This window comes from Giraffa tippelskirchi, chromosome 1 (assembly GCF_054371585.1).
Source record: "Giraffa tippelskirchi isolate mGirTip1 chromosome 1, T2T-mGirTip1v1.2.pri, whole genome shotgun sequence".
NCBI classification, from domain to species: domain Eukaryota; kingdom Metazoa; phylum Chordata; class Mammalia; order Artiodactyla; family Giraffidae; genus Giraffa; species Giraffa tippelskirchi.
Genome location: NC_137275.1, coordinates 24,604,525 through 24,629,148, shown reverse-complemented (window position 1 = coordinate 24,629,148; position 24,624 = coordinate 24,604,525). Strand labels below are relative to the sequence as shown.

The window sequence follows — 24,624 nt, the reverse complement described above, 5'->3', positions numbered from 1 at the left end:
ATTCCATGGACAGAGGAGCCTGGGGCGGGGCTACAGTTCATGGGGTCACAAAGAATTGGACAGGACTGAGTGGCTAATACAAATACACTCACACACAAGCACACACACTGTGGTTTTCATTTCATAGAATTTGCTTTTATTCCTTTGTTGTTTTTTCTCATTGAATATGCTTCTAAACAAAAGACATGAAAATATGAGGTAATTGTTGCGAGGCCCTGCTTTACTCACACATTCAGATTTAGGAGCTGAGAAAGTGCCCTCTCCAACTGCAACATTTCAGGGTTCTTTGGTTGCATGAGATACCAAGCCCAACTCAAACCACGTCAAACAAAAAAACAGACGTTTGACTCAGCACTAGAAGGTCGGAAGCAGTGGGCTCAGAGTTGATTTGATTTAGTAACTTGTCAGACATCTTTTCTTTTTTAAAAAATAATTTTATTTCTTTATTTTTGGCTGTGCTGGGTCTTCATTGCTGCGCAGGCTTTTTTCTCTAGCTGCGGCACGGTGAGCAGGGACTACTGTCTAGTTGCGGTACACAGGCTCCTCATTGCAGTAGCTTTTCTTGCTGTGGAGCATGGACTCCAGGGCCTGTGGGCTTTAGTAGTTGTGACATGTGGGCTCAGTCGTTGTGATGCCCATGCTCTGGATCATGGGCTCAGTAGCTGTGGCTCAGGGGCTTGGTTCCTCTGAGGCACGTGGGATCTTCCTGGATCAGTCATTGAACCCTGTGTCCTGCATTGGCAGGTGGATCCTTTACCACTGAGCCACCAGGGAAGGCCCAGGCATCTTTTCTTTACCTTCTATGGTGTCAATTTCAAACTTAGGCCAGCTCCCTGTTTCAGTGTCCATCTGCAGAGAGAGGAGGCCTGTCCCCACTGCTGGCTGATAGCCCACTCGTGATAGCCCTCAGACTTGGGAAACGTCATGGGCTGGCTAGCTGGAGCTTGGCTTTCCTGACCTGGTCCCTGCATCGTGGAGGTGGGCTCATTCAGAAATGTAGTCACCATGGCTGCTTCACAGTGAACGAAGTGAAGGAAGGACGAAGTGGATGCTGGGGGGGCCACTGTGATGCCCACCATTCCATCTCCCGATAAAGGTCCCTCTGATTCCTGTCCTGAGGATGAAAACTCCTTTAAGAGAACATCAAGCCTCTCATTCTGACATTTGAGGTAAAATCAAAATAGTAACAGTGAATTTACATTAAAACGTATCGAGAGAGAAAATTTATACTAACACAAATGTCAGTGAGCTAAGAAGTCATTTTATTTCTCTATACTTGAAATTAACTCGTGAGCCCTAATTTCTACTTGGTAATAGAAATCGAAAGTTTTTCTAATTCAAGATAATTCAATTACGTATGGTTTAAATCCTGATCCTTTTTTTAAAATTATTATTTTCTGGAAAACACAGGTTAGAATTTTTTAATTTATTTATTTTTAATTGTAGGATAATTGCTTTACAATACTGTGTTAGTTTTTGCCATACATTAACATGAATCAGCCATAGGTAAATATATGTCCCCTCCCTCTTGAACCTCCCTCCCACCTCCCAGCCTATCCCACCTGTTCAGTTCAATTCAGTTCAGTCGCTCAGTCATGTCCGACTCTTTGCAACCCCACAGACTAGCATGGCAGGCCTCCCTGTTCATCACCAACTCCTGGAGCTTGCTCAAACTCATTTCCCCTAAGTCGATGATGCCATCCAACCATCTCATCCTCTGTCGTCCCCTTTTTCTCCTGCCTTCAGTCTTTCCCAGCATCAGGGTCTTTTCCAATGAGTCAGTTCTTTACATCGAGTGGCCAAAGTATCCAAGTTTCAGCTTCAGCGTCAGTTCTTCCAGTGAATATTCAGGACTGATTTCTTTTAGGACTGATTGGTTTGATCTCCTTGCAGCCCAAGGGACTCTCAAAAGTCTTCTCCAACACCACAGTTCAAAAGCATCAATTCTTTGGCCCTTGGCTTTCTTTATAGTCCAACTCTCACATCCAAACATGACAACTGGAAAAATCATACCTTTGACTAGACGGACCTTTGTTGGCAAAATAATGTCTCTGCTTTGTAATATGCTGTCTAGGTTGGGCATAGCTTTTCTTCCAATGAGCAGGCGTCTTTAAATTTCACGTCTGCAATCACCATCTGCAGTGATTTTGGAGCCCCCAAAATAAAGTCTGTGACTGTTTCCATTGTTTCCCCATCTATTTGCCATGAAGTGATGGGACCGGATGCGATGATCTCCGTTTTTTGAATGTTGAGTTTTAAGCCTAATTTTTCACTCTCCACTTTCACTTTCATCCAGAGGCTCTTTAGTTCTTCACTTTCTGCCATAAGGGTGGTGTCATCTTCATATCTGAGGTTATTAATATTTCTCCTGGCAATCTTGATTCCAGCTTGTGCTTCATCCAGCTTAGCATTTCACATGATGTACTCTACATATAAGTTATATAAGCAGGGTGACAATATACAGCCTTGATGTACTCCTTTCCCTCTTTGGAACCAGTCTGTTGTTCCACATCTGGTTCTAACTGCTGCTTCTTGACCTGCATACAGAATTCTAAGGAGGCAGGTCAGGTGGTCTTGTATTCCCATCTCTTTAAGAATTTTTACATAGTTTGTTGTGATCCACACAGTCAAAAGCTTTGGCATAGTCAATAAAGCAGAAGTAGATGTTTTCTGGAACTCTCTTGCTTTTTTGATGATCCAACAGATGTTGGCAATTTGATCTCTGGTTCCTCTGCCTTTTCTAAATCCAGCTTGAACATCTGGAAGTTCACAGTTCAGGTACTGTTGAAGCCTGGCTTGGAGAATTTTGAGCATTACTTTACTAGCGTGTGAGATGAGTGCAATTGTGCGGTAGTTTGACATTCTTTGGCATTGCCCTTCTTTGAGATTGGAATGAAAACTGACGTTTTCCAGGCCTGTGGCCACTGCTGAGTTTTCCAAATTTGCTGGCATATTGAGTGCAGCACTTTCACAGCATCATCTTTTAGGATTTGAAATAGCTCAACTGGAATTCCGTCACCTCCACTAGCTTTGTTTGTAGGGATACTTCCTAAGGCCCACTTGACTTTGAATTCCAGGATGTCTAGCTCTAGGTGAGTGATCACACCATCGTGGTTATCTTTGTCATGTAGATCTTTTTTGTATAGTTCTTCTGTGTATTCTTGCCACCTCTTCTCAATATCTTCAGCTTCTGTTAGGTCCATATCACTGCTGTCCTTTATTGTGTCCATCTTTGCATGAATGTTCCCTTGGTACCTCTAATTTTCTTGAAGAGATCTCTAGTCTTTCCCATTCTAGTGTTTTCCTCTATTTCTTTGCATTGATCACCAAGGAAGGCTTTCTTATCTCTCATTGCTATTCTTTAGAACTCTGCATTCAAATGGATGTATCTTTCTTTTTGTCCTTTGCCTTTAGCTTCTCTTCTTTTCTCAGCTATTTGTTAGGCCTTCTCAGGCAACCGTTTTGCCTTTTTGCATTTCTTTTTGTTGGGGATGGTCTTGATCACTGCCTGTTAGGTTAGCTTTTAAACACACCTCCCTTCATGTGACTTCAAACCCCCTTACATACCCTTCATCTTCCCAGCTCTTCTACTGGAGAATTTGCCATTGGCCATGACAGTCTAATTTGGGAGCATTTCCTTCCCCAGAATTTTGTAGGAGAAAGAGAAAAAGATCTCTGATAAACCATGGCATGTACCGCCTCCCTGATGGGTATGAGAAAATATGTCACCCCACTCCCTTTAGGAGCCAGTGAGGGCTTTTTCCTGATCTGGGGACTACCGGGGCCCCGACTGCCCTGGTTGGTGAATCCAGATTAGCAGACACCCTCTGAGGACTCCAGCACACCAGGATGAGATGCCAGGATGTAGATCTGGACACAGGAAACCCAGTCCTCCAGTAAATTCTTAGTTAGGAATTTTCTTCTCTTCCTACTTTTTAAAAAAACTTTCTCCCTAAGAATGATCTTGGTTCCTAGTGTTCTTATGTATGACTGATCTTTAAGGGGTGGGCAACTGAGAGATCTATCTTGGGAGGAGCCTCTTCTGAGCTGGCTTTGGCTTTTGGCATCTGTCCTCACTGCTGGGCTTCCCAGGTAGCGCTAGTAGTAAAGGGACAATGCAGGAGACGTAAGAGACAAGGAAGGGTTTGATCCCTGGGTCAGTTAGATCCCCTGGAGGAGAGCACGGCAATCCACTCCAGTATTCTTGCCTGGAGAATCCCATGGACAGACGAGCCTGGGGGGCTACAGTTCATGGGGTTGCAAAGAGTCAGGCGCAACTTAGCTACTGAACAACAATGGACATCAGCAGTAGGTAGCAGTGAGGCTTATGTATGTAGCTGCTTCAGACCCCATGGAGTGCAGCACACCAGGCTTCCCTGTCCTTCACCATCTCCCAGAGCTTGCTCAAACACATATCCATTGAGTCAGTAATGCCATCCAACCATTTCATCCTCTGAGATGCCCCCTTCTCATCCTGCCTTTAGTCTTTCCCAGCATCAGGGTCTTTCCAATGAGTCAGCTCTACACATCAAGTGGCCAGAAGATTGGAGTTTCAGCTTCAGCCTCCATTCTTCCAATGAACACTCAGGGTTGATATCCTTTGGGATTGATTAGTTTGATCTCCTTGCAATCCAAGGGATTCTCAAGCGTCTTCTCCAGCTGATGTCTGTGGTCTACCCCTGTCCTGAGGCTTCCTGGTCCATCCACCATGAGACTACAAGCCAGCCCACTGGCTTTTTCTCTGCCAAACTCTTGCCCCATCTCAGGGAAGGGAGAACGGAAACAATGAGACGATGTCTGCCACTCTTCTGTGCTGCTCTGACGCTGCAGGAAATGTGGAGGGGGACGTAGAGAGTCTGTCTCAGAGGGTCTCTCTGGCTGGACCTGCCCTGTGGTCACTGCCACTCTGCTGTAGCCCTGCATGCTGGCACAGGACAGTCTGTGAGGATGTTTCCTTTCAGGATTCTCCAAGGGGAGTGGAGGGACAAGTCTTCCTGCTCCCAGATCCGCGGCTCTTCTGAGGGTTTCTTCCCCTTCTATCCCGAGGGTTGAACTTTGCATCAGCCATCCTGACCAATGACTTCCTCTTTTGCTCTTTTCCTTGTTTTTCTTCCAGTCCAGCAAAAACAAAGCTTTTTTTTAAAATCACCTTTCTGTCGAGTTTGGAGGAAGGGAGAAAGTTTACATAATTTTCATTCTTTTAAATCTCTCGGTTATGGCATAAACCTTACTATTCAGTAGTTTTGATCTAGGTCTGGGCATTGACTACTGTCATCTGATTTGGAACCATTTGCTCAACTTTAACAATGAAATAGAGCTTTCTCACAAATGAAACAGGATGATATACTCAAATGGATTTCTTATTGATTTTGTTCTTGGAAATATATGAGGCACAATTTCTCTCTTACTGGGGCTCCTGGCCCAATTCTTTTGAGTTGAGTGATGATATATTGAGATCGAAGATTCCCTTTTTTCTTCAGAGGTTCACATTTCTTTTCTTTGTTATTACTTATATTTATATAAATATATTTATATATTTTTTTCTTTTATTTGTTTTTGGCTGTGCTGGGTATTTGTTGCTGTGTTTGAGCTTTTCTCTAGTTGCAGTGAGTGAGGGCTACTCTCTAGTTGCGGTGCACAGGCTTCTCATTTCAGTGGTTTCTCTTGTTGTGGAGCACAGGCTCTTGGGCACATGAGCTTCAGTAGTTGAGGCTCCTGGGCTCTAGAGCTTGAGTTTGGTAGTTGTAGCACACAGATTTAGTTGCCCTATAGCATGTGGAATCCTCCTGGACCAGGGATCGAACCTATGTCCCCTACATTGGCAGGCAGATTCTTAACCACTGGACGACAAGTGAAGTCCCCTTATTTTTAACATTGAAAAAAAAAATGGTCTTGTCTGAAAAAGCTCCTGCTTGCAAAACATGGGAAAGCATTTACTAGTAAATGAGAATTGTTGCAGCTGCCAGTAATGGGCTGGTTTTCTAAGACATAGATAAAAGAGGTGTTGGGTTAACACTGGGTAAAATACTTTTAATAGGTAGTATTGCAACTTTGTGTCCATGCCCCTTTTTTCCCTGGGGAATCAGCTTCATAACAGTTCTAGGCTCCTGAAACAAACCCTGAATCAGCAGCCGAGATAGGCAGCTCACAGCCACAGCTTACTCTCCATCCTCCATGGTCTTGTTAATAGATGTACACTTCTTGCTTCCTTCATTGCTTAACTGAGAGTAATACCACTGAAATGGGGGGAGTTGCCGTGGGATTAAAACTTGTGTATTGTTCTGTTATCCTTAATATATTTAGTTGCTTTTCCTGTTTCTCAGTTGACATTGAACCTGACATTCTAGGTGAATAAGCAATAAGCACCCACAAGATGAATCCTAAAAGCTGAAGAAAATACAATCTACTGGGATAACCCATTAAAGTGAGGGTGTGCCCAGTGTTCCAACACCGGCATCATAGAGGGACTGAGCTATATTCATTCTTAAGATAAATACAAATATAATTCATCTTTCGAGATATTTGTGAGAATTTGTAACACCATACATATAATATGATGATACAGTGTAGTATAAGATAGCTATTAGGAGCCCAGTTTTTGTAGTCACAGCCTGGGCTTTAAAACTCAGCTCAGCCACTTTCTTACCCTAGGCAAGATACTTAACTCTGTTCAACTCAAACTCTCCCTCCAGTGCACCACAAATAGTATACATGTGGGACTTCCCAGGTGGTCCAGTGGTTAAGAATCCACCTTGCAATGCAGAGGACGTGGGTTCAATCCCTGGCCAGGGAACTAAGATCCTACATGCCACAGAGCAACTAAGCCATGTGCCTCCACTCGCTCGGAGCCCACTCGCCACAATTAGAGAGTGTGAGCACTGCAAGGAAAGATCCTGCATGACACAATGAAGATCGCACATGCTGCAACCAAGACCCAATGCAGCCAAATAAATAAATGTTAAAAAAAAAAAAATCGTGTACATGTGTGCCAAGAGATTGGTCCTCCCAGCCCTGGAGGAGATGCTGTGATGCAAAAAAGCTCGGAAACACCACCATAATCTGAGCTTCCACATCTGTTCATCATAACCGTATTATCCTCATGGTGTCAGTTTAAGGATTAAATGCAGGCAATCTCCTCCCCAAAGTGTTCAATAGAGAACTCAGTAAGCGATCACCAAATGACAGCATGCCCTGACCACACGGTCCTCTCCAGCCATCCAATTTAGCCAACATTTGAAAAATGTCTGAAAGGTAATTACTTCCCACTCCATTGCACAGAAAGAATCCTGAAAGCCGTTTTCAAGGCCATCAAAGAAATCATTCTTTTCTAGGAAGGTCAGTGTTGATGGCCACTGGAACCAAACCCTGCTCTCTCTGCCAACTTGCTCTTGAAGGCTTCCTTCTTTTATAATAACTAGCTAGAAAGTATAAACACTTCAACCTCTAGTTCCATTGGGAATAAAATAATTTCCTCAAATATGAGAGCCTCCTGCAGTTGATTTTCCATACACAGGAAGCATTAGGACCCAACTTTATCTTTCCTCATATATCGGGTCTTGATGGCTGTTTTGTTTTGTTTTGGTGTGTGGGTGTGTGTGTGTTAGTCACTCTGTTGTGTCTGACTCTTTGTGACCTCATGGACTTCAGCCCACCAGGCTCCTCTGTCCATGGAATTCTCCAGGCCAGAATACTGGAGTAGATAGCCATTCCCTTCTCCAGGGAGTCTTCCCAACCCAGGGATCAAACCCTAGTCTCCTGCATCGCAAGTAGATTCTTTACTATCTTAACCAGGATTTCAGACCTAGGTAGTGCTTTAGGGGTTATTACATCTCCTTCATTTTTCTTTACTTGTCTCTACTCTGACCCATTGTGCATTGATTTTTACAGATTAAACACTCATAAACTATTTCTTGCATTTCCAAGCTATTAGGGGTGGGGCACAACCCCCATTGGAGCTCTCAGGTTCAAATATATATGCTTACTCTGATCATAACACTTAGCACGTAGCAGATGAATTGTCAGTTTAGCTGTCTGTTTCCCCCTAACTGAGAATTCCATGCCACGTCTCACTTTTGGAGCCCTGTCTCCCTGGGACCTGGCACAATGACTAATGCAAAGCAGACACTCGACAAGTCTTTATTGTTGTCATTGTCAATTGAAACATAAAGATGTACCCCAAACCAATTGGATTTAGACTTGTCTGGAGACACAGTAAGTTGGCCGAAGAATGGTGTCCTCATGGAGCCTAGACTGTGACAGGACACCCAAGGGCACCTTGTCACCATTACCCAGCACTGCTGGGATGGTCAGCATTTTTAGCCTGCAGCTTCTCACCATGGTCACAAGAGAAATGCAATCTCTGATGGGTGTTCTGCCCATTGTTCTCAGTCATCATGGCCCTAAGGTCAGTCCTGGTCCCTCCCCAAGGAGGCTGACCCCTGCGGGTTTCACTTCTCAGTCTCCTCAATCAGCTGGCTTCTAGGAGGGTGTGACAATGGAAGATACCAGTACATGTAGAAGGAAATTAATATTTTCATTGGATGTTGCCAGCCATAGGAAGGTGTGTTGCCTAATGGATTTGGCCTTAAACTGAGTCTAAATTCCCCATAATTAATATTGGACTTTGTGGCAAGGTCCATAATTTCACATTTGTCCTTCGTAAAATGGGTGCAATACTAATTGACCTCTCAAGATTTTTATTTGCATTAAATTGATTACCTGTAGACTAACTAGCACCTGGGAAATGTTTCCAGCTGGAATTTATCATTATACTGATGACAATTAATAAGACTTAGGGGACTGCTCCTTAGTATCCTGACTGCCATTTAATCCCTAACGTTCAACTGTAGGAAGTAGAAACCAGAATGGATAAGACATTTTAAATCAGCCTTTCTATTGAGCTGATTTACTGTTTATAGAAAACCAGCCTACAGGAGAAACCAGCCTCTTGCTGCTGGTTCATGGTCATTTAATGAGTAACTCATCACTGTTAAATAGGAGGGATAGGTTGACCAGGAGGCCTGGTGCAAACAATTCTGTGTAAGTCTCTTGGTTGTCACTGCTCCCCCACATTCATCTGCCTCCTCATAGTGCAGGTTTTGAATGATTGAAGTTAGTTTGAGCAAGAATTCCAGACAAGGAAAAGCAAATATTTAAGTCAGAGGTCAGGGGAGAAGAATAAGCCAAGGGGAGGAAGAAATGCCAAGCTGATAATTGAAAGATAATGAATGTGGGGGTGGGTTATGGCAGCATAGTTACGGGGGAGCCAGACACCCCGAGCTTCCTCAGGCATCTGCAGGAGGCCCAGGGTTACCACTCATCTTCAAAGGCCTGTGGAGCGTGGATTTCTAAATATTTGGGCCACCCAGCATGGACTTTTAGAAATGGCGTTGTTGAGTAAAGCCATTAACAAATTACTTTCCTTCCATTTCCTTCATTGACAGGACCTTCTATTTATGCCTCCTTAGCAGCAACTGGAAGGAGTAAATTTGTGACCGGAGTCCTCATGCAGTGAACCACTTGATGGAATTTTTATCGTGCAAAAGTGATCCTAGACGATTAGTTGAGAGATGGCCAGGAATCTCTGGAATCTGATTAGCCCACAGTTGAGCACACAGAAGTTTCATTTTAGGGTAGAGTCAAGGTGAAGAATTTGTGAAATAAGCCATATTGATTTCCTTACTATTGCAAATATTTGAATTCCGTAATGAGCATCCATTCCCACCTTGTTCTCAACTACATAGGAAGCTGGATATCTGTGATGTCGTGGACCAAGGACAGGTTTTGAGGTTGGATTTTTGACTGGATACCAAGTTCCACCACTGACCAGAGATTTGTTAGGGTTCTGACTTTATCCCTCTGTGTCTCTGTTAGCTCATCTGTAAAATGGATATATAACCATCTTCATCTTGCAGGTTGTAAATATTAAGTCAAATAACAAGTAACAAGACCTTTAGGAGAACTTCCTCAAAGTTTAAATATCCAGTTTCTGTTCTCTTCTTTTTCCTATTCCAACTTCTCCTTGCTGCCCCAGAAATTTTCTGATTTGGAATAGCCTTTGCTAAGCTTCTGAAAAATGTAGGCCTGAAGGAGGGAAGGGTGTGAACCGTATGGCTGCCTGGGGGAAGGTGTTCCAAACAAAAATCCATCAGGTGCAAAGACCATGTAGTAGATGTGTCCTTAGACAATTCAGGGTATCTCAGCAAAGCCAGGGTGGCTGAAGTAGAGTAACCCCAAGGGAGAGTGATAGGAGAAAGGACAAGGAGATAGAGAGGGGCGGATCGTGTGATTGTTCAGGGCCTTGAAGGCCTTTAAGAGGGCTTGAGCTTTTACTCTAAGCGGGCAGAGAAGGCATTAGATGGTTCTAAGCCAAACAGTGATGTGTTTGACTTAGTTTTAAAGTGATCTCTCTGGCTGCTATGCTGATAATAACATTATGGGACACCATATATTAAATCATCTCATTATGCACATTAAACTTACATATAAGTCAATAATACCTCCATAAAGCTGGGAAAAACTAAAAAGATAGAAAGAAAGAAAATACATTATGTCATGGGAATGTGGAATGAGTAGATGAGGCACAAGGGCAGAAGCAGGAATGCCAGTTAGGATCCCACTAAATATCCAGGTGAGAGATGGTGACAGGTCAGAGCAGGTCAGGAGCAGTGTCACTGGCAAGAAATGATGAAACTGGGAACATACTTTTGAAGTAGTAATTTAGGCTTTGCTGATAGAGTCAATGTGTAATGTGAGAGAGACTTCTTAAGGTTCTTGGTTTGAGAAATTGGAAGACAGTGTTGCTATTTGCCATAAAAGAGCTGGTTCAGGGGAACACCGAGAGTTTAATTTTAGGCTTGTAAAATTTGAGTTGCTAAATTAATATCTAACAGCAGGCAATTAAACACGTGATCCTGAAGTTCAAGAGAGATAAAAGCTATAGAGAGAAAAGTGAATATCCTACATCTTCCTCCAGGAAAGCTGGAGGAAGATTTAGGATTATAAGATTTTCTTTTTTAAGATGAGAGAAATAATAGAATCTTTTTCAGTAATGAAAATAATCCAATTGAGTGGGAAAATGTGATCATGCCTGAGAGGGAACAGTTGCTGGAATAGAGTACATGAGTAGGTGATAAAGATGAGATTTGGGGTACAAAAGGGCCTATCACTATTGCCAGTCCAATCTTAGTAACAGAAATATGATAAAGTAAATAGAGAAGTTCATGTGATGGCAAAATTTGGGGGCATTCTCTTCTGATTGCATCTCTTTTCTTGGTGAAATAGGAAGCAACATCAGTGTGAGGATGGTGGTGCAGGGTTGAAGTTGACAAAGCCAAGAAATTAACCAGGGGAGAAGAGGAAAAAGTGACTTTGGGGATTGACAAGTGAATGGGTTGAGCATTGCCAAGTAACATTAAGGGCCGACTTGAGGTTGAAGGTCATGGATTTAAACTGAGACCAGCTTCTTGCATCGGTGCAAATTAAAGTATGACACTGATAGAGAGCTTGATACAACCAAGCCTGGGGATTTTCCAGATGAGTATGAGGACGAAAGAGAAGAGCAAAAAAGCTGACAGTTTATACAAATAACTGATTTTATTAATGGTCCCTGGACATTAAAACGGATAAGAAAGGAAGTGAGCACTTTTTTGAAATGGGAGAGAAGCAGTGAAAGCACCATAGGAAAAATGAATGGAATAAAAAAAAAGTTGTTGGAGTTAGAGTATTAGAACAAATGAGCTGAAAAGAGAGAAGAAGGAATGCAAATCGAAACCACAATGAGGTACCATTCCGTACCCAACAGGATGCCTGTAATAACTGCGATAGATACTAACAAGTGTTGAGGAGGATTGTAGAGAAATTAGATTTCTCATTCACAGTTGATGGGATTATAAAATGGTAGTAGAAAATTGGCTGTCCCGTAGTTTCTTAAAATGTCAAAATGTAAAGTTACCCTGCTGTGCTGTGCTCAGTCGCTTCAGTCGTGTCTGACTCTTTGTGACCTATGGACTGTAGCCCGCCAGGCCCCTCTGTCAATGGAATCTTCCAGGCAAGAATACTGGGCTGGGTTGCCATGCTCTCCTCCATATCTCTGGCATCTCCTGCATTGCAGGCAAGTTCTTTACCCACTGAGCCACCTGAGAAGCCCTAAAGTTACCATATGATCCAGCAATTCCACTCCTAGGCACAGACCCAAGAGAAACGAACGCTTTCATCACATAAAAAGTTTATACACAATGTCCATCAACTAATAAATGGGTAAAAACTAACATATCCATATAATAAAGCATTATTTGACAATAAAAGAGAATAAAATTCTGGTACTTCATTCTGCCACAATTTAGATAAACCTTGAAAACATGCTAATGGAAAGAAATGAGGCACAAAAGGCCATGTAGTGTATGATATGAAATACTCAAAATAGTTGAATATATACACAGAGATGCCTAGACTGGGAGCAATGGGAGAATGGAGGGGGCATGAAGACTAATATTTTGTGGGGGTAGTGATTAAAATACTCTAAAGTTGATGGTGGTAATGGTTGAACAACTCTATGAGTACATTAAAACCATTGAACTGATCACTTGAAAAGGCTGAATCATATACAATATGAGTGATATCTCAATAAAACTGTTACAAAAAAAAGAAAGAAATGAGGAGGTGGTCAGAGAGTGGGGTGCTTGGAATTGGGTTATGGAGGGTTTGCACACAGGTAATGACACAGCTAGGGACTAAGCAAGTATCCACAATGGCTTGGAGGAGGGTGTAAGGAGGACAGAGGATCATCTGAAGTTGCAAGCATCAGGTGTGCTGGCAGGAGTGACGTTGGTGAGAGGCTGACAGTGAGCCAGGGGCTAAAGATCTAGGGGATGAGGAGGAGGGACCTGAGGTTTGCAGATGACTGTAACAAGGCAGCATCCTAGCAGGTGGGAATCTGGTAGCAGGCAGTTCAAAGCTGGAGTTGGCTAGGGTAGGGTTAGAAAGACTGTTCTGAAATTTGAGTATTTTGTGAAGAACAAAATATCCTATTTTTTTTTAACATGTGCATGCATTAACTTAGTTCACACAACCATCCTATGAAGGATATTATTAACCTTATCTCACAGACGGAGAGACAGGCACCGAGAGGTCAAATAACTTGTTGAACGTTACATAGCATCTTAGAGTGTGGCAGGCAGGATCTTAGTTCCTGGACCAAGGACTGAACCCATGTCTCCTGCCCTAGAAGCACAGACTCCTAATTGCTGGACCACCAGGGAATTCTCCGTACTTTTCCTTCATTCATTTTTTCACTCAAGAAACACATATTTATATTTTTTCTGCACCATTATCTATTCATCTTGCCATCTCTGTGGATGCAGCCAAGCAGGGTAGACTGACTCCTGGGAGGGCTGCAGTCATCCAGCTGCTGTTTGGTGGTCCCCCTTCAAGGACTTTCCCTAGAGTCTGTTGTTCACTAGTCGAGTAGAGGGCTATAGTGATCAGCATGTCACTCTCCTTAATCACTGATGTCACATTGGCCTTCTCTGTTGTTTAGCTATAGGAATACAACAAGTGGCTTTATTTTTTTTTTTTTGAAAGGGTGGGGGTGCTACCTGTTTTATAGTTGAGTGGGTGAATGTTTAATGGGTTTTAGCTTTGGACAGCTTTGGGTTTGAACTTGGGCTCTGCTATTTAAAACTTTGTGACCTTGGGCAGCTTATTTTAACTTCTGGGACTTAGTTTTGTGGTTAACAAAATATCTACTTCATAAGTATTGGTGAGAATTAAATATTATACAGGTCAAGTTCCTAACAGATAGTAGGCAGACCAAAGATGTTCTTTTCCTTCTTTCTGTTTTTCCTTCTTTTGCCTTTAAGTTAATGCTGCTTCTTCTGTTTTATTTCTAGCTTTTAGCAGTTCTAGTGTTTGGCTTCTAATCAGAAGCTTTCTTTTAAGGATGGTTAAAATTATTGCGCCCACTTCCAGATCAGCACAGAGTCACTCTAATAGTTTATAGTACCGTGTCTCAAATATTTTATAAACTTTTCCTAATCTTAACCTTTAAAATAACCTGTGAGGCATATAAAAGAGGTATTTGTGTTCCTAATATTTTGGAAGAGAATATAACGTATGGAGAGAAATTAAGAATTACTGGGTATTTTCTAAATGGCACTTTTCTAAATGACGTTTTTCTAAACATTTACTTAATCCTGACAACCATCCTGTGACGGGTATTATCAACATTATCTCACAGACAGGGAGACAGGCACAGAGGTCAAATAACTTGTTGAAGGTCACATAGCTTCTAAGCATGGAGGCAGAATTTGAACCTGGGCAGTCTGGTTCCAGAGCTTAACCTCTATATGGCTCTGGTGGATGATAAGTAAATAAGTCATTGTTCAGAACTCCTGGGTGAAGAAATCCTTTGGCTGGCTCCTGTTCAGGTATCTCTCTGGCCTCAGAATGTCATGCAGCTTGAAAATCTTTGTAGTTCGCAACAGTGACTAGTAGAATATTATTATTATCAGTATCTTGTACTAGAGGTGAGCCTGTTTGATTTTTATTACTCAGGGTTCTTCTAGATCAGCCACTCTTGAGAATTCTTTTCCAGAGACAAAGAAGTCAGTTCCTCTAAGATAATAGCAGTAAGGATAGCCACTCTGGTCACACTACATTTCTGCTTGTTGCAAGCTAAAGCTTTCTTGATATCATAAATCTAAAAACCTAGGAGAAACTTTGAAAAACTTTGGGAAACAAAGTTCATGCTGCTGCTGCTGCTAAGTCACTTCAGTCGTGTCTGACTCTGTGCAACCCCATAGACAGCAGCCCACCAGGCTCCCCTGTCCCTGGGATTCTCCAGGCAAGGACACTGGAGTGGGTTGCCATTTCCTTCTCTAATGCGTGAAAGTGAAAAGTGAAATTGAAGTCACTCAGTCGTGTCTGACTCTTAGCGACCCCATGGACTGCAGCCTACCAGGCTCCTCGGTCCATGGGATTCTCCAGACAAGAGTACTGGAGTGGGTTGCCAGTGCCTTCTCCAACAAAGTTCATGAGGTTAAATTAAATGTTTTAAATACTTATTTATATGTTTTAAATAGGTTAAATACTGTTTTTTTGATGCTGGGAAAGATTGAAGGCAAAAGGAGAAAGGGGTGACAGAGGATGAGATGGTTGGATGGCATCACCAACTCAATGGACATGAGTTTGAGCAAACTCTGGGAGTTGGTGAAGGACAGGGAAGCCTGACAGGCTGCAACCCATGGGGTCGCAAAGGGTCAGACATGACTTAGCGACTGAATAACAATTGTTTTTCTGATTCAGGTGGATTTTTCTTTATATGTTTATTTCCATGTAGTAAACATATATACATGGATATACATATGAAACATACAAGCTTTATCTGGATATTTGGCCTAAGATTGAATCATTAGATCCCCATGAAGCTCATCCTAAAACAGTAGAGCTAAGGCATTTTTACTAAGTGCTAGAGGTTTGATTGATATGGCATTTTTTTAGGCATGGATTCTCAAATATTTGAATCATCTAGACATTAGTAATTTTTCTTCTTGCTGCCACAGATTCTAGTTTTTTTTAAAAAAAATTAATATATTTATTTGGCTGTGTCAGGTCTCATTTGTGACACGTGGAATATTTTGTTGCAGTGACTCAGTAGTTGTAGCTCTTGGGCTTAGATGCCCCACAGCATGTAGGATCTTAGTTCCCTGACCAAGGATTGAATGGGTGTCCTCTGCATTGGAAGATAGATTCTCTTTTTTTTTGGAAGGTGGATTCTTAACCATAGGACTACCAGGGAAGTCCCCTGATTCTAGTTTTTGATCACTTAAATTTCTCCCAGAGGCAGGAGTAGGGAAAAAAAGACAAAACTAAAGCTTGATCATTTTAGTATGTCAGAAAGTTTGATATAAATTTGACAAAGGAATAGTTGGAAATTGTTATCTAAAATGAGACAGGGGACTTCTCTCTCTGGTGGTTAAGACTCCAGGCTGTTGGGTGGTCTGGTGGTTAACACTCCAAGCTTCCACTTCAGGGGGCGCTAGTTCAATCCCTGGTCAGGGAACTAAGAACCTACATGTCACATGGTGCCCCCCCCAAAATTAAATAGAAAAAGAAAAAAGAAAGCAAAAGTAAAATGAGATAAAGCTTGTATGTTTCATATGTATGTCCATATATATATGTTTATTGGCCTTTGATTCTTATTCCTGTCTTATTGATGATAAGTGAACTTATTCTGTATATACTTATAAAATATTAATACATGAAATACACATGTGATTTGTAGATTTTATTCATTTTCCAAAGATCCAAGCTCCTCATTGATGTGGTTAATGTGAAAAGTTCTCTCATTTGTAAAGTGGTTTATATAAACATTCTCTGTATATGTGCATTTTAATATATATTCTATACGTGTGTATATATTATATACAATATAGTATATTTCCATGAATAAATACAGCAGAATCAGTCTAATGAATGAAAACACTGTAGGTTGAACATAAACAAATGGGGCAATTAAAAGAACCTTTCTTAGGAACATGGAATAACCATGCTAAGATTCCTGATCCTATTTGAGAAATCAAGTAAAATATAAATAAATTCCTTAAAGTTTAAGAAAGTACTTGCCCAAGTCTTTGATCTGAATGGAACAGAAACAGGGGCCTGAGGTCCAATTAGCCTTGGCCTCTTGTTCTCTGGACAGGCTCAGCACCTCCCCTCTTTGAAGCTCCTTGGAGTTCACTGGGGTGTGACACAAAATGACTGAAGGGGCTCAGGGACTTCACCGAGAGGGAAAACAAACCAAGTGCACTTTCTGAGAAGGCTCGGATTCACGCGTAGACACACAGACACCAGTCCCTTCAGGAACGAGTTTTGCTCTTGTTACAGCCCAGGGGTCCCCAGGGCTTCTCCATGCATTCAAGGGACTCTGAGAAACTAGTCCGGGGCTAGAACTACCTCACAAGTCTCTTTCCAAGATGTAAGAGCTGGCTTAGTTCAAACATCAGAAGCTCAAAGGACTCCACTTGGAGGGTAGTAGTCCCTTGTCTGTCAATTGTGTCTGTGGTGCTTGCTGTCGCTTCACTGTCCTGAACCAGGGGAGGGCGAAGGAAGGATGGGGGAGAGGCAGGAGGCCAGGCCTCTGTGATGTGGTTCATTCTACTGCACGCAATAAGGAGGGGAGGACTGAGTGTGCATAACCTCTAGACCTACTTCCTCCGTAAACAGTGATGATGATGATAAAGGCTAACGTTTATGGGTCCCTTTTAATTCATTATCATAATTTACTTTTGGTCTCTCAGTAGTTCCTAGGGGTAGGTGTTATCATCATTACCTCCCCTATTTTTCCAGAAAGTAAACTGATATTTAGAGGGAAGGAATAATTTCGCCTACCATCATACAGCTAGTTAGTGGTTATGATAGGTAGAATAATGCCCCTTTCCCAAAGTTGTCTACCTCTTAAACCAGGGGATATATTACATGGCAAATGGGGGATTAAGATCACAGGTAGTGGGACTTCCCTGGTGATCCAGCGGTTAAGAATCCACCTGCCAATGCAGGGGACACAGGTTCAATCCCTGGTACAGGAGGATCCCACATGCCACAGAGCAGCTAAGCCTGTGAGCCACAACTACTGAGCCTGTGCTTGAGGGCCCAAGAACCGCAACTCCTAAAGCCTGTGCGCCTAGAGCCACCGCCGTGAGAAGCCTGTGCACCACAAGTAGAGAGTAGCCCCCGCTTAGTGTAACTAGAGGAAGTCCGAGTGCAGCAATGAAGACCCAGCACAAATAAAAAAAGATTGCAAATGGAATTAAGGTTACTATTCAGCTGAACTTGAGATTGGGAAGATTCTCCTAGGTTATCTGGGTGCATACATGCATGCTGAGTTGCTTCAATCGTGTCTGATTCTTTGCAACCGTATAGACTACAGCCCACCAGGCTTCTCTGCCCTTGGGATTCTCCAGGCAAGAATACTGGAGTGGATTGCCATTTCCTCTCCAGTCTCCTGCGTTACAGGCGGATTCTTTATCGCTCTTTATCGCTGAGCCATCTGGGAAGCCCCAGCTTATCTGGGTAGGCCCAGTGTAATCACAAGGGTCCTCATCAGTGAAAGAGGGAGGCAGGAGAGTCAGTGTCAGAGCAAGACAGCATGGGAAAGACTCGACTGGCTAACACTGGCTTTGGAAAATGGAGGAGAGGCCAAGAGCCACTAGGCAGCCTTTAGAAGCTAGAAAAGGCAAGAAAATGGATTCTTCCCTAGAGGCCCCCACCCCTTGAAAGAACAGAGCTATCACAACACCTTGGCGTTAGCGCAGTGAGACTTATTTTGGATTTCTGACCTCTACAACCGCAAGTTAATGATCCTTGAGTGGTTCAGGTGGCTTCAGTGAAGCTTGACTTTTACCCTAAGTTAGAAATCAGTTCTTTCCGCCCTGTGAGCAGTAAATCAAGAGTTGTGGACACATCTAGGTTTTCAGGGGCTGCATCTCATTTGGATGGTTCATAAGGTGTCACTGGGTAACTTCCTGCCCGGAGACCCTTCTCTGAAATAAAAGCTTCCCTCCAAAGGAAAGACTGTCTCCTCTTTCACTTATAAATCAAGTCAACTCCTATTCTTTGACTTTAAGTAAATAACTTCTCTCCTTCTCCCAGCAAATGTCTTCCCCTTGGTCTCTGCAGTTGTAATTATAGTCTTGTGGTAGAAACAATAAGAAAAGTCTTAAACTTACTAAATAAAACCTCAAAACCCCGTAATTCGGGAAACACTTTTATGGAGCCCTTGCTATGTGTAAGGACACTTCCTTGTGTTAGTTCATTTGATCCTCACACTAACTCTGGGTGGTTTGTCTTCTTGTTTCCATTTTCAGGCTAAAGAGATGATGCATATTTTGCCTAAGAATGCCCATTACCAGGAGGTAAGATTCTTACCCACGTGGTCTACCTCTCGAGCCCCCAATTCTTACACACCCTACCTTCCTTCCATCCAAGTGATGAACCTTGGAAAATAAAGGGTATACCTTGTATTTAGAAAATAACATAACATGGGGACTTCCCTGGCAGTCCAGAGGCCAAGATTCTGCACTCCCAGTGCAAGGGGTCTGGGTTTGATCCCTAGTCAGGGAACTATATCCCACATGCTACAGCTAAAGGTCAAACATCCCACATGCTGCCACTAAGACCTGGAGCAGCTGAATAAATTTTTTAAAAAAGAAAAAGAAAATAACAGAAGAAAGTGATTATATAATTTTAAGTAGTAGCTGTTGTATCTGTGTGTGCTCAGTCGTGCCCAACTCTTTGGGACCTCATGGACTGTATGTAGCCCACTAGTCTTTTCCCTCCATGGGATTTCCCAGGCAAGAACACTGGAGCGGGTTGCCCTTTCCTTCTTCATGGAACCTTCCCAACCCAGGGATCAAACCTGCAGCTCCTGCATTGGCAGGCAGACTCTTTACCACAAATCTACCTGGGAAGCTCTTGTATTAAAACTGGAATTTTCCTTATTGGTCATCTTAAGTGGAAATAGATGACCAACAGGTCATGTTATGGATAAGAGGCTCATCCAGAGCCCCACAGATAAAAAAAGGTCAGAGTCTGGATTAGGGCACAGAATTCCTGACTCTTGGGCTTGCCAGGTGGCGCAGTGGTAAAGAATCCACCTGCCAATGCAGGAGACCCAAGAGATTCAGATTCAATCCCTAGGTCGGAAAGATTCCCTGGAGTAGGAAATGGCTACCCAACTCCAGTATTCTTGCCTAGGAAATCCTGTGGACAGAGGAGTCTGGCGTGCTACAGCCCATAGGGTTACAAAAGAGTCCGACACAACTGAGTGAGCACGTTCCTGACTCTTAACCCAGTGTTCTTTCTTCTACTACCATACAAATCATTTTATATCTGGAAAAAGGAGTTTTCAACAGTATAAACCTAATGATTTGAGGTTAGATGAGAAGCAGGTGATGAGAAAAGGAAGCATCATACCTGTACTCTCATGTCACTCAGGGCAACTCAAGGAGATGTTTCTCTGCTTTAAGTTCTGAGGTTAGTTCTGGGGTTCAAGAAGTGCTTGCTCATTTCATAGGACCTCAGAGCCCCATACAGTTCCTGGGAGGAACTTTTAAAATTTCACTTTATCTGATTGTCCCTACTTTATGTACAGTCATGCCCACCAAGTTGTAATGATAATTCTAAGTGAATAAAAAGCAGTACTCCAACAGCTTTGTCTGAAAGATCCTTACAATATTTCTTTACTTATTTGTTAATCTTTCTGTAGTTTGTTATTCTTTCAATACAATTTTTCCACTTATGGAGAGTTTATTTCTTCTCGAATCAATGTCACAAAACAGTGAAGTTGCTCAGTCATATCCGACTCTTTGCGACCCCATGAACTGTAGCCTACCAGGCTTCTTTGTCCATGGGATTTTCCAGGCAAGAATACTGGAGTGGGTTGCCATTTCCTTCTCCAGGAGATCTTCCCAACCCAGGGATTGAACCCGGGTCTCCCACATTGTAGGCAGATGCTTTACCATCTGAGCCACCAGGGAAGTGGTAAACAAATTGTATATTTCACCGGATTGACTGTGAGTTATTGAAGTCCCCTGTTCTTCCCATACTCCTTCCTTGGCATCATCCAGGAATGAAAGTAGTCAGGAGAGGAAAAGAAATCACTCAAGAATTCAGACATTAGAATGCAGGTGAAATTCAATTGTGGTAGATGTCTACTAGAAGAGTTCGATTTTAATTAAAACCCCAGATAGAATTGTAAATGGAAACCATTAGATGTTCAGCTGCACTTGGCTAGGCCATCTCCCTGCCCCGGGGCACTGCAATGCCAATTCTTTCTCCTGTGGAAGCTGTGAAACTGTGAGCTCAGATCATAGCTCCAGAGTTCTTAGGATCCCTGAATCCCTGAAAGAGAATGGTCAGGACACAGGAGCATGGGGTGTCCGTTTTCTTGGGCACGTGAAGGATCAGGCAGACAAAGGAAGTGTTAGCTTGGGGATAGAGATCTGGGGAATTCTCCTAGCAGCAGGCTGGCGAGTGTGGGCTCTGAATTTCAGCTCCAGCTGTGCTGTGTAACTGACTCTGCAACTCTGAGCAGGTCATCTAACCCCTCTGAGTCTTTACCGTTTGCATTTATAGCAAAAGGAGATCATAGTATGTTATAGAATCTTTGTGACTTTTCGGATGAGGCAATAAAATTACCGAAACACAGAAGGCATGCAACAGCTGATAGCAATGCTGATGTTCCCTCATACAGTAAATACTGAGTGCCCCATGCAGTCCTGAGCACTGGGGACACAGCAGTGAACAAAACAGACCCAAGTTCCTCCCCCCATGCGGCCGACATGGGGGAGACAGACAATTAACAAGATACAGAAGTAAAAAGTATAGTGAGTTGGATCATGACCGAAGTACTGAAGAAAAAAACAAAAGATGGGAAGGAAGAGAAGAGGCTGAAATTCCTCCAGAAGCTGAATTACTGTAAAGACCTGGAGAAGGTGAGAGGACGGGCGAGGGACGACTCGAGGGAAAAGCATTCCAGGCTAAGGGAACAACAGGTACAAGAGCCTGCCTGAGCCAGGAGCTTGCCCGACAAACTCCGCCTGCCTCAGGGGGCTGTGGGCTGGAGTTGAGTAAGCAGGGAGGAGAACAGCAGGAGGAGGCCAAACCCAGCAGGGGCCGCGGTGCACAGTGAGAACTCTGTGGAGACGAGGGTCTTGCAGAGGAGAGTGACCTGATCTAATTGAAGTTGCAAGAGGATCACCAGGTTGCTGCCCATGACGTGCCTCTGATCCTAGTGATGCTGCAGCCTATGCTGTTTGCGATGACCTAAGACGGAGAACAGGGCTGGCGGGCGGAGCAGAGAGTCGAGGTATTTGTGTTTGGAGGGCACAGAGCCGGGAGAAGCAGAACACAGGACCCATTCCCAGATGGCAGCTTCATGCTTTGTGCATTTAGACTGGGCTGCAGCGGTTAGAGTCTTGGAGAGGGGAAAGGAAGGGCCTGACTTTTCTTTTTCATTTGATTAATTTTTGGCTGTGCTGGGTCTCCGTTGCTATGTGGGCTTTTCTCTAATTGTGGCGAGTGGGGGCTACTCTCTTGTTTCAGGGCACAGGCTTCTTTCTCATTGCGGTGGCTTCTCTTGTTGAAGAGCACAGGCTCTAGGGTGCGAGGACTTCAGTAGCTGTGGTTCCCTGGCTCTAGAGCACAGGCTCAACAGTTGTGGCACATGGGCCTAGCTGTATGTGGGATCTTCTTGAAGCAGAGATCAAACCCGTATCTCCTGCACTGGCAGGTGGATTCTTTACCACTAAGTCACCAGGGAAGCCCTGGAAGGCTAATTCGTTACCACTGGACCACCAGGGAAGTCCCCAGGCCTGACTTCTTGCTCCTCTGCAACCCACATCCAGTTGCTGACACGGACATACAACTCTCCCCTTTACCTATATTTTGCCTGTATCATGTTTTGAATGTATGAATGTATCATCTGATATTGCATTTATTTAAAATCAGCTTCTCCAGATGTGCTCAACAAAGGCTTACTAATCACTTACTATGATTGGTGCTATGTGCCTGCAAGTCGCTTCAGTCGTGTCTGACTCTTTGTAACCTGATGGAATGTAGCCCACCAGGCTCCTCTGTCCATGGGATTCTCTAGGCAAGAATACTGGAACAGGTTGCACTGGAACGGGTTGCATGCTCTCATCCAGGTCTTCTTGACCCAGGAATCGAACCCAAGTCTCTTTTGTCTCTTGCATTGGCAGGCAGGTTCTTTACCACTAGCGCCACCTGGGAAGCCCCTATTGATGCTATGTCAGGTGCTAAATGTATTGAAATGTAAAATACTATAAATGTTTAAAAAACCAACTCCTTACATGGTCATAGGAGGAAAACTAGTTTAATCCTAAAGGTGTGGATGCATTTAGAATTTGAGAAGGGAAGAAGCCTACTAATTTTCCAGATGTATAATCGCCTTCCCCTCTTGTTACCTTAGGTATTTCCCACCCAGTTGCACAAGATACATTATCTGAAGTCATTTAACTTGTTGACCATCACATTCTTGGAATAAGTAAAGTCTCTGCAGGTGAAATTGAACAAACAACGCCAGTGACCTCTTTAGCTGCTCCAGTATTGGTCCAAGGGTTTAAAATAATAAGCTTCATTTTTCACTGAGTCTTGCTGACAGACAGTATCAGCAGGGCATGAGGTTAGAAGTACAATCCTCTTTGATGAATAGTTCAAGAGAATTATTGTCAAACCTTTTGTAAATATAAGATTTGTTAAAAAGTCATAATAATGATTTTAGATAAACAGTATGACAACAAGGTCCTACTGTATACTACAGGGAACTATATTCAATATCCTGCAATAAACCATAATGGATAAGAATATAAAGAAAGAATGTATATATGTGTATAACTGAGTCATATTGCTGTACAGCAGAGATCGGCATTACATTCTTTAATAATCTGTTATTAACCACTATACTTTAATAGTAATTAAACAAAGAGGCCAGGCTGTCCACCAATGTCAGGTGACCATGATCCTCCCTTGAACCAGTTGCCACATCCTGAAAAAAAAAATATGGGGAGGAGAGTTTTGAATAGGACAGTTTTTAACTAAAATGCACAAAAAGTGATAAAATTGACTGACTTTTCCCCAAAGTTAGTATTTGACATAGAAATTGAACTCTATAAAAATAAGTTTTGTTTTTTACATACCTGAAAAAAACTGTGAATAATTGATATAAATGTAAGATGTATGCATTTAGTCAGCCTCAGTAGATTAGAAATCAGTTATGCTGTCAGTGCATCAGAAAATGCATCTCAGTATCTCAATTTCTCATTTGTGATAATAAATGGAGACAATCATATTGATTAAGGTAACTCACAGTCTTGTCTTAGCCGTCAGGCTTACTGCCTGAGTGACCAACAGGTAGAATATCCACTGACACTGGTGCTACCAAATAGGAAGGTGGCAGAAGAACCAGCAGCAGAGGAGGAAGAGGGAATGTGGGGGTCCCAAGTAATCCACAAATTGATATGGCAGCCCTTAATGTGGTTAGTCAAAAGGCATTAGATGAGGGGGTCTACATTTCGTGCCCAGCTGGCTCAATTCCAGCCTCACTTGGACCGACTGGGACTTGATTTTTTTGGGAAAGAACCCCTGGGTGAATCCTTGCATCAAGCAGAACTTCCTGAACTCCATTGACTCACTACAAACTGCCTGACCTTCCAGGGAGAGTTGTGTACATGGATGAATTGAAGTACCCAAAGAACAGAAAGCACTCAGCCTTGTTTGGATCACTATATGTTCTCTTAAGGGCTTTCCTGGTGGCTCAGCAGTAAAGAATCTACCCGCAATGCAGGAGGCCTAGGTTTGATGCCTGGATTGGAAAGATCCCCTGGAGAAGGAAATGGTAACCCGCTCCAGTATTCTTGCCTGGGAAATCCCATGGACAGAGGAGCCTGGTGGGCTACAGTCCATGGGATTACAAGACACAATTTAGTGACTAAACCATCACTACCATCATGTCCTTTGAACTGCCTTTGTGAAGGCCTAAGGCTTTTAATGCAAATATATGAAATATATTAAAAATTGGATGGACCTAGAGCCTGTCATATAGAGTGA

General features: G+C 42.9%; 1 protein-coding gene and 1 non-coding gene across 2 annotated transcripts in view; one reads left to right on the top strand and one right to left on the bottom strand.

Annotated features, from left to right (window-relative positions):
* SHROOM3 (shroom family member 3) overlaps window positions 1-24,624 on the top strand; it is a 322,301-nt gene that overhangs the window by 86,751 nt on the left and 210,926 nt on the right. The window lies entirely within an intron of this gene.
* On the bottom strand, window positions 3,756-3,881 carry LOC145521840 (small nucleolar RNA SNORA3/SNORA45 family). Its single transcript, XR_014065726.1, has one exon. It is a non-coding gene; the product is annotated as a small nucleolar RNA SNORA3/SNORA45 family (small nucleolar RNA).